This window comes from Artibeus jamaicensis, unplaced genomic scaffold (genome assembly GCF_021234435.1).
Source record: "Artibeus jamaicensis isolate MK-2021 breed Jamaican fruit bat unplaced genomic scaffold, CSHL_Jam_final contig_402, whole genome shotgun sequence".
In the NCBI taxonomy this organism is placed as follows: domain Eukaryota; kingdom Metazoa; phylum Chordata; class Mammalia; order Chiroptera; family Phyllostomidae; genus Artibeus; species Artibeus jamaicensis.
Window position 1 is genome coordinate 18,153,497 of NW_026521818.1, and position 10,215 is coordinate 18,163,711.

A 10,215-nucleotide genomic window follows, 5' to 3' on the forward strand; every position below is an offset into this window, starting at 1 on the left:
TCACAAGGGGAGACCCCCAAGAAATTGGAATTATCTTCTGGAGGGCAGGCCCCTTGCATTACAGGCTTCCCTGCTAGATGAGTGTTCTAGGAACCCACCTGTATCAGTGTACCAGCTGGCCTTGTGAGAAGCTGCTTTTGGCTTCAGTGGATTTTTTGTGAAAACTCCTTCAATTCATCTGCCTAATTGGTGATGGGTGATTTGTGAGCGCACCTGCCCACACTGTGCTGCGCGCTCAGCACTTTTTGACCCAAGATGGCCTGACCCTGGGCCCCACCCTTATTCATGAGATCTTGCCCTGCATGACTTTTCTGTCCCCCCCCCACCACCCTAATGAAAGAAGCCCTCAAAGGGAAACGTTTTGTGATGCGAAAGAGGTGAAACAAAAAATGGCAGAAGCACTAAAAGGCATCAAAATCCAAGAGTTCAAAAACTGTTTGAACAGTGGGAAAACGTCTCAGTAGGTGTGTTGCATCAAATGGAAAGGACTTCGAAGATGATTAAAGTTCAAACATGTAAGAATAAAGATAATTTTTAATAAATAAATTCCGGGTTTTTTTGCCACCACCTCCCCCACCCCCACCTTGTATAATTATCACTAATTTTTCTGGAGAGCGGGTGTGTGCACAGAGCGCCGCACACTGCCAGGCTGGAGGTGGAGCTCTAGCCTCGCACTTTAAACAGTTCTATGGAATCCGTGGTCCTTCGGGGCCAAGTTCTCTAAAAAACATCCCAGTCGGGAGACTCAGAAGAGATGCTAGAGAAGTCCTGTCTCTCCCTCTGACAGGTGCTGGACCCCCATTAAAAGCATGCGAGGAAGAAAACCAGTAAAATGTAATTTACATATTTATGTCATTCTACCACTTAATTCACTCCAGATTTGAGAAATAGGTAGGAATACCCCACAAAAGGGTTATTTCATACATTTGAATAAAAAATAAAAGGCGGGCCGTGCTGAATTTCTAAAAGCTCTATAGGGTAAGTCGAAGACTTTTATTTCCAGTTGGTTACTAGACCGATTGCAATCACGTCATAAGAAATATAAACGTCCCCTCCTATGCTGTCCACCTGACGCTAATATAATGTTCTATGTCAACTAGAGAAGAAAGGTCTTTATTTCCTATAATCCCCTCTTACCTCTAAAGTAGACCTGAGACAGTGAATGAACCCATCTCTCCTCGAGAGTACACATTGACAGGACTCTGTTTCCGTTAAGTAGTCCTCCACTGTTTTCTCTTTCATCAAAAACAAAAGCAGCTTTGGTTGGTCATGAGAAAATTTTCAGCAAGGTCTTCAATTTATAATTTAAGATACTTCTTTATGTTTATTTCACTTCATTAGAATTTAAAATCCCAGGTGATGCCTGAGGCTTCACAAAGACGAACAGGAGTGCAGCAGGACAGAGTTCAGGGGCCAAGCTCTCTGCAGGGGCGCCTTGAACTCCGGAAGCTCAGCTGAGTAGGGTCTTGATGCATCTCTAGAACTAAACTGAAAAATGTCTTGCCCTGGCTTGTAGCTCAGTTGGTTAGAACGTCGTCCCAATACACCAAGGTTGTGGGTTTGATCCCTGGTCAGGGCGCATGCAAGAATCAACCAATGAGTGCATAAATAAGTGGAACAACAAACTGATGTCTCTCTCACTCTCAAAAAAAGAAAAAAGATAAAGATCTCAAACAGAGGATTGAACTGAACAATGTGCAATGCTTGGTTCCTGCCTCATGGAAACATCTGAACACATTGTTCACATCCAATTGTGTTAACCCATTCACCTCTGGGAGGCCTGACTCAGTGACAGTCTCCTAGCTGTACCACAGTGATTGCTCTGTCCTCCTACTTAATTTTTTCTTTTCCATGATCCCCAAGTTATGTCTGAATTATCTTTCAGATAGTTTATCCCCTAATTTCTGTCTCTTAAAGGTAAACTCTTTTTGGCTTCCTCCTTTCAAAGCCCTCCTCCTCCACCCACCATGGGGTAGTTTGAGACTGTAAATTTCCTCACAAGAGAACAGAATATTGTGCTGCATTTAACCCAGGTGGATTAGTCATAGTGATTGTGAACTCTCTGGGATTTCTAAGGTCAAAAATGCCAATGGATATATTTTTTTCTAAAGAGCATATCAGCAATTATATTTGACCATTGCTAATTAGCTTCCTGGCAGGCGGAGGGGCCCCCAGAGCGGGGGTATAGGTGCAGCCCACACAGGGACCCTGGCCGAGCAGTGGCTGCAGTGGCTGCAGTGGCTACAGTGGCTGCAATGGAGTCAACACTCCACTCACCAAGCAGGTGCATCTCAGCACAGTAACTGGGGCCCTTGGCAATGCGCGGTTCAGTATAAGATACTCACTAAAATTTCCCTGGCTTGCATATGATTTACATTTTGAAGCCTGCTATCAGAAAATAGCTTTTTCTTCTTTTAAGTTGAAAAGGTCAGGATTTACCCAGTTTTATGGATAAAAAAGAACTTATATAACCAGAAAACAATGCTAGAATCAGTGCATCCAAATGTATACAGTTTTTTTTCACGGACAGTAGAATTATGAATGATTCCTAGTTACATCCTTGTACCTTTACACATTATCTACAGCACACAAGTTTTATCATGAGAACAGAAGGAACACTTTTGCTCTTGCACATGCTGCTCCCCATGTGTGAAGTGCACTCCTCTCTCTGTTCTGCTTGCCAGAGTTCCAGAGCCAATATGAGACTTATTTCATATTCTATTTCCTCTGTTACCAACTTCGTTTTTTCCAAGTTGCTTCTCTGCTTATGGTTTCTGCTTCTTGACCACAAGAGGTCTCTGTTGCATTGCTCAAGGGAAAAATAATAATAAGCTTCTGTGTGTGTAAAATGCTTTCTTTATCTGCTCTTTTTTAAATAAGTGGAAACTTTGTCTTTACCTGTTAGAGATATTGTAATATTATGGAAGTTAAAAGTAAACATTCTTCAATGCCTCTCTAACTAACAAATGTTCAAATAGAATATTTTGTCAAAAAAGGGGAGCTTAAACCTTTTGGACTTACCGCTATTAGTACCTGGCACTTCACTGAGCCACAGAGGAATTTTATCTGATATGTAAAAACTTGAAAGTGAAAAAGAGGAAACACGAGTGAGCATACTGGGACGAATTAAAAACCATCGTTAAAGTGCTTCGGGGAGCACAGATTTGGGATTTAGGCTGAGCTGGGTACAAAGTCTGACTCCACTACCTACCGCGTAGCTTCAAGCAAGCTCTGTGTTCCTAGGCCTCTCCTTGAGCTTCTATCTGGAAAATGGGGCTACTAATGGCAAGTCCATAGAGTAGCTGTTAATAGTCTATCAGATAACATCTAAAGTGCTCAGCATGACACCAAATACAATGCAGGTGTTAGTAGGCCTGTGGATAGGCATTTGGAGTGGGCTGTCAGTTATATTTTAGCTATACCACGGCGTAGTTGCAAAGTAGCATTTTCCAAGAGGAAGAATACCCTGAATGGAGAAAATAGGAAGTCCCCCAAAATGGCAAGAGGGACCTTTCCGTCCACCATCTCGGTTTCAAATATCATTGCCAAGAGAAAACCCAAAATACACATCTCCAATGTCTTTTACAGGCTAGAATTTCTACTCCAAGCTCCACGTTTCAAACAACTGTCTCACCAAGAATCTCCATTTCCTCCGATGAGTCCCTCGTCTTCCCCGCCCCTTTCTTCTGTTCAGGTCTGCTCTTTCCTTCTGAGTTACCGATTCCTAAACTTTCTCTGCTATTGATAGATATCATCAGTTGATAAGGTTCCCGTGCTCTCAGCCGCTTTGGGCCTCAGAAATCACTTTAGAGTTCTGTGCTCCCCTCACCCCCAGAGCCATCCAGTTGCCTCTCTTTCTTGTATGGATGGGGTGCAACTTCAGCAGCCGCCCCGCTTTCCCTCTGTGAGGAGCCGCTCTCCCTGCACCGAGTGTCTCACAGTGACTCCTAACGTGTGCTCTGTTCCCTCTCTCCTTTCCCATGAATACGTGAAGATAACTCAGTCAGCCCTGCCTCCTGGTAATAGAGACACCTTGCTAAATATCCTGTGGTCCCCTCATCCTCCTGCTCAAAATTATTCATAAGACATTCTGGAGATAGATGGTGGCGATGGCTGCGCAACAGTATGGATGGACTTACCACCACCTCGGTTAAAAAGGCTAAAAGCCTTGGCTGGTGTGGCTGAGTGGATTGAGTGCTGGCCTGCAGACCAAAAGGTTGTGGGTTCGATTCCCAGTCAGGGCACATGCCTGGGTTGAGGGCCAACTCCCCAGTTGGGGGTGTGAGAGGCAATCGATCACTATTTCTGTCCCTTTCTTTCTCCTTCCTTTCCCCTCTCTCTAAAAAATAAATCTTTCAAGAAAAGTATTAAAAAGGTAAGTTTTATATTATGCATATTTTAACACATACAAAACCCATTAATGATCCAAACATCCAAAAGTATAAATAAATAAATAAATATTTAAAACAAACAAACAAAAATCAAAATGACCCAAGCTGCGGGGCATAAGGTTATACATGCCATCATTTGAGTCCAGTCAGTCTTTACCAGTACAGTGTCCGGCACACTGCACAGTGAAAGGATGAACAAATGGCTGTCTTACTGCCCACAACCTGTGTCCGACCACCTCACATACTTCACTCACACTCCTTTCTGTGAGGTTGTTTTTCTTCCAAGTCACCAGATATACAATAACCAGGGGCTGAACCTGAAATTAGGGTCTGTGCCCTGACCGGGAATTGAACTAGCAACCTTTCAGTTTGGAGGACAATGCCCAACCAACTGAGCCACACCAGCCAGAAATTGCTCGGTGGCAATTTCTATCGCTATTCTGCCTATGAAAATCGCCTGAAGGCCTGAGACCACGCCTTAATCCTCTTGGCACTTCCCCTAGAGTTTACCTCAGTGCTGTGCACAGCACAGAACCGCAATGAGGGGAGAAGGAGAGTAAAACCGGGACACGGAGAGCTCTGCACCGTGCCTGACGTGGCGTGCTCAACCCCACCGGCTCGTGCAATGATTCACAGGGCTTTTCTGCTGGGGTGCAACACAGTTAATTTTGCCGGGGTTTGGAAATATCTGTTTTCCTGCTTTCTTTATTAGCCACTAAATTTCAAATGATGAAAATTTATGTTAATTGTGGAACAAAAATGTACTGGATTCAGAATCTCTCTTAGATTCCCATAACAACCTGCAGGAAAGGAATATTCTGCATCTCTAATTCCACTTATCTATTGGGTGTCCTGGCAGCTTTTTGCTACTGGGTGGTCTTAAGGACAGAATTTCAAAAATAATGAATCGATCTTGATGAAATTGCACATGTTCAAGCAGTATTATTTTCTGACTGAATTACTGCTGAGCAGCACTCTACTTTCCAGTAAAGTACAGAAGTAACGTTTTCGTTATAAAGATGTACTGCATTGTAAATGACGTGCCCGGATTAACAGTGAACCGTGGACTTGGCCAGGGGAGAAAAGAAGGCCTTTTTTCCATTGGAGAAAAATTTAATTCTTAAAACAACAAGAAAACAAAACCACACACACACACACACACAGACACACACACACACAGAGCTTTGACCACATCTGAGGCACCAGGCCTCTTGTTTAGTATGAATGTAAAGTCTTTATTTCAGGAAACAGCATTTTCTCACGAATACCTTAAAATATCCCAATCAGTCATCACACTTTAAATCTGTGGCACTGAAACAATGCATCGAGTGCAGTGGAATGGACTTGCATTTTTTTTTTTTTTTACAGACACCTGCTTTAAGCCATAATGACTCAGGAATACCGGACAGGTGGAGACTGAATATGTGTGGAGAGCAGGAAGACCAAGCATGCTGGTGCCTTTTCTTCATGCCTTCACGTTCATGCATGCACCCATGTTCCCGTACATCAAACCTTTATTGACTGTACACATACATTAGGTGCCCAATGTCCAATTTGGGGGGCTACCATTAAGTTTACTGTTTAATTCTTTTAGAATTCTGGTCTATGGTAGTGCTCAAAATTTAGTGTTCATAAGAATAGTCCGAAAAGTTTATTAAAACACAGATTTACAGGCCTCATCTCCAGAGAGTCTGATTCAGCAGTTCTAGGATTGGGTCCAATAATTTGCATTTTTAGCAAGCTATATGCAGACCACAAGGAGGGCCACAGGTGTTGAGGGGAGTGCTGCTATGCAAGACGCCTACTGTATGCGGCACCGCCTTCAACATAATAGTCTGTCCAAAGGTAACTGAAGCCACAGCACACAGCCGGCACAGATTCAGACAACTGGATGACAAGGTGAGTGGTTTTCACTTTCTACAAGTAGTGTTGATGTTACCACCATTTCACTAGTTTAGGCTGCTTATCAATTAGTGTCGGTTCTGATGGATGAGTGTTAGTGCTCCCCAATGTGTTAATTATTGTGATCACTACCTCTTCCTAAAAGTTTGCAGAGCTATCTTTTTTTACCTTTTAAAAAATATATTGTATTAATTATGACATTACAGTTGTTCTATTCCCCCCTTCATTCCCCTCCACCCTGCACACCCCTCCCCCACCATTCCCCCCCTTTAGTTTATGACCACATGTCACAAGTTCTTTAGATTCTATATCTCCCCTACTATTCTTGCCCTCCCCCCATCTATTTTCTACCTACCATCTATGCTACTTATTTTCTGTACCTTCTCCCCCCTTCTCCTCCTCCCACTCCCCTGTTGCTAAACCTCCATGTGATCTTCATTTCTATGGTTCTGCTCCTGATCTAGCTGTCCTCTTAGTTTGCTTTTGTTTTAGCTGTGGTTCTTAATAACTGTGAGTTTGCTGTCCTTTCACTGTTCATCTTTTTTATCTTCTTTTTCTTAGATAAGTCCCTTTAACATTTCATATAATAAGGGCTTGGTGATGATGAACTCCTTGAATTTGATCTTATCTGAGAAGCACTTTATCTGTCCTTCCATTCTAAATGAAAGTTTTGCTGGATAGAGCAATCTTGGTTGTAGGTCTTTGGATTTCATGATTTGGAATACCTCTTTCCAGCCCCTTCTTGCCTGTAAGGTCTCTTTTGAGAAATCCGCTGACAGTCTGATGGGAACTCCTTTGTAGGTGACTGTCCCCTTATCTCTTGCTGCTTCTAGGATTCTCTCTTTCATTTTAATCTTGGCTAATATAATTATGATGTGCCTTGGTGTGTTCCTTCTTAGGTCCAACTTCTTTGGGACTCACTGAGCTTCCTGGAGTTCCTGGAAGTCTATTTCCTTTGCCAGATTGGAGAAGTTCTCCTTTATTATTTGTTCAAATAAGTTTTCCACTGGTAGCTGTTCCTTTCCCCTTTCTGGTACCCCTATAATTTGGATGTTGGAGTGTTTAACGATGTCCTGGAGGTTCCTAAGACTCTCCTCATTTTTTTGAATTCTTGTTTCTTCATTCTTTTCTGGCTGGTCATTTTTATCCTCCTTCTGGTCCACTTCTTTGATTTGAGTCCCAGTTTCCTTTCCATTACAATTGGTTTCCTATGCATAGCCATTCATTTCAATTAGTTTAGCCTTCATATATTCCTGTAATTTGTGACTAAAATCAACCAGTTCTGTGAGTATCCTGATCACCAGTGTTTTGAACTGTGCATCTGAAACTTTGGCTATTTCTTCATCACTTAGATTTATCGGCTCTGGGGCTTTGAGCTGTTCTTCTTGAGCCATAATGTTTTGCTCTGTTCACGCCTGTTAGGTACTAGGAGCGGAGCCTTAGGTGTTCACCTGGGTAGGGCCATCCAGGTTGCTGGTTTGTGATGCTTATGTGGGGGCAGAGTCAGAGAGGGACAACGGCGATTCCCTCTGCCGCCTCCTGCTGCTGGGACCTGCGAGGTCCATCTCACTGCTCGCTCCTTCATCCGTTTGTGCGTGAATGTGTGACCACGGTCAGCCCTCAGAGGGTCTGCCCGCTGCTATTCCACACCTGGGATCTGCCCATGGCTGCTGGAGCACCTGGGTCACGCACCCAGGTTTTTGCCCAACCCCACTCTGCTGCTGGCTCTGCCCCTCTTACCGGTTTGGCTGAAGGGTTCGTTGTTGTCAGATTTCCGTGTAGTTCAATTTTCTGTGGTTTGGCTGCATTTTTGTTGCTAAAATTTTGTTGTTTTTAAACTTGGTTGTGTGAGAAGGTACAGTGCGCCTCCATCTTGGCGGAAGTCTATGTCTTTACCCCGCAGAGCTATCTTTTGAAAACAGAGTTTTCTTATCAGTGGTTCTGAGAAGAACCACTCTCCATCCCAAATACAGAGTGCCGAGTCTTTAATGCAGAACCAAGGCTGGTCGTGGAGAGTGTATCCTGGGGCAAATAGAAACAACTCCGACATAAAGAACTTGAAAGCAGCAAAGAAGGCTTAATCTGGACGTGAAGGCACTAACCACAAAGAACAAAACTGAATTTTGGACTTCATTAACATTAAAAACTTGTTCTCATTATTTGACTCCATCAAGAGAGCAGACAAGGACAGAGCCACAGATTGGCAGAAAACACATGAAATACGGGAGTCCAAAGACTTCCATTCAGCACATACCATGAGCTCCTTCAAAAGAGTGAAAAAAGATGAGTTAGGAGAGGAAAGTTTTAGTTTCTTTCATCTACCCTCCTGGGTTCTTCCTCTGGGGCCCAGTAAGTTAGACTGATGAGAGGCAGATTAACAAGTGAAAGCAAACAGAAGTTTATTAACTCATGTATCGTGCATATAGACAGGGTGACTCCGTGAGGAGCAACTCAAAATGGTGGCTAAAACTTGGGCTTATACAGCATCTTCACAGAAGAGCAATAATTTGATAGAGAACTGACAAGACAAATGAAAGAACTTCGAGCTTCTACGGGTTGCATATTGTGGGGAGGCAACTGTGTGGAGGAACTAATGGCGGACATGGGCCAGTCTGAGCAAGGCTGGTATGCAGACTCCCCTGGACTGAAAAGGGTCTCGGGCTGTCCTCCCTGGTAGAGAGGGGAGGCGGGTCTCCTTTGCACACGTATCTTGATATGAGAAGAATCTTGATTCTTCTCAATTGCCTTCAGCTCAAAATAATCCCTATGCTGAAGTGGCATATTCTGTGAGGGCATGTTTTGTTACCCTGCACTAGCAATTTGATTTTAAAAATGGACAAAATACAAACAAAAGAGAGTCCTCTCGGCTCTCTGGCAGCATGAGGAGTAGGTATGCTGTTCATTCTCTCTGCAGACTTCCTGTCGCCTGTGCCACATCTTGGGCATCTCTCTCTCCCGCACACACACACACACACACACACACACACACACACACACACGGTATCCTAAGGACAGACGAGCAATAATTCTCAGGGATGAAGCAGTTCAAATCCAAAATACGGGGAGACAGACACTTTTTCTAAAGGCAAACATAACTTCATAGATGACTCTTGCCCACAAGAAAGTAATTTAGGCTCCCTAGACCTTTGCATCCCCAAGAACATTCTTTGAGATGCTTTCCTTGACAGAACAATACAAAGAAGCCATTTGCACCTAGTTTCTCTCATCAGTAGCATAGAGAATGAACAGAGGATTTGCAATCGCAGGTTTTTGCCTAAAGATCACCAGTAAGAGAAAAATATGTTGTCTTCTGTCCAGTATAACTCCATGCAGAAGCACTGGGATTCTAAAAATCTTCACACACACACATTTTCTTTTCTTTTAATGCTTTTACATTTTGACATAATTTAAGACTCACAGGAAGTTGTAAAAGTAGTATGGAGTGTCCCCACGTACTCTTTACCCAGATTTCCCAATGGTATTTTCCATAATCACAGTAAAGTATCAAAACCAGGAAAATGTTTTTGGCAAAAAACTATTAATTCAGCTACAGAGGTAGAGAATTTTTTTTGGATTTCATCAGTTTTTACATGCATTCTTGTTTTGGTTTTTGGTGTAGAGTTCTATGAAATTTTATCACAAGTATAGATTCAACTAATCATCACCCGTGCCAGCCTGCCAAATACTTCGTCATCCCAAAGTGGCTTCCTGTGTTAGCCCTCAACAATCACAGCCTTCCCCTGCATCTGCTTCCACGGCTCTGTGCCCCATCAGTATGATTCTGTCACTTCAAAGAGGTCCTATTAAATAGAATCACACAGCATGCTAACTTTTGAAATGACTTTTCTCACTCGGGGTAATGCCTTTGCAATCTACCCAGTTTGTTGCATGTCTTTATAGTGCATTCCTTTTTATTGCTGAA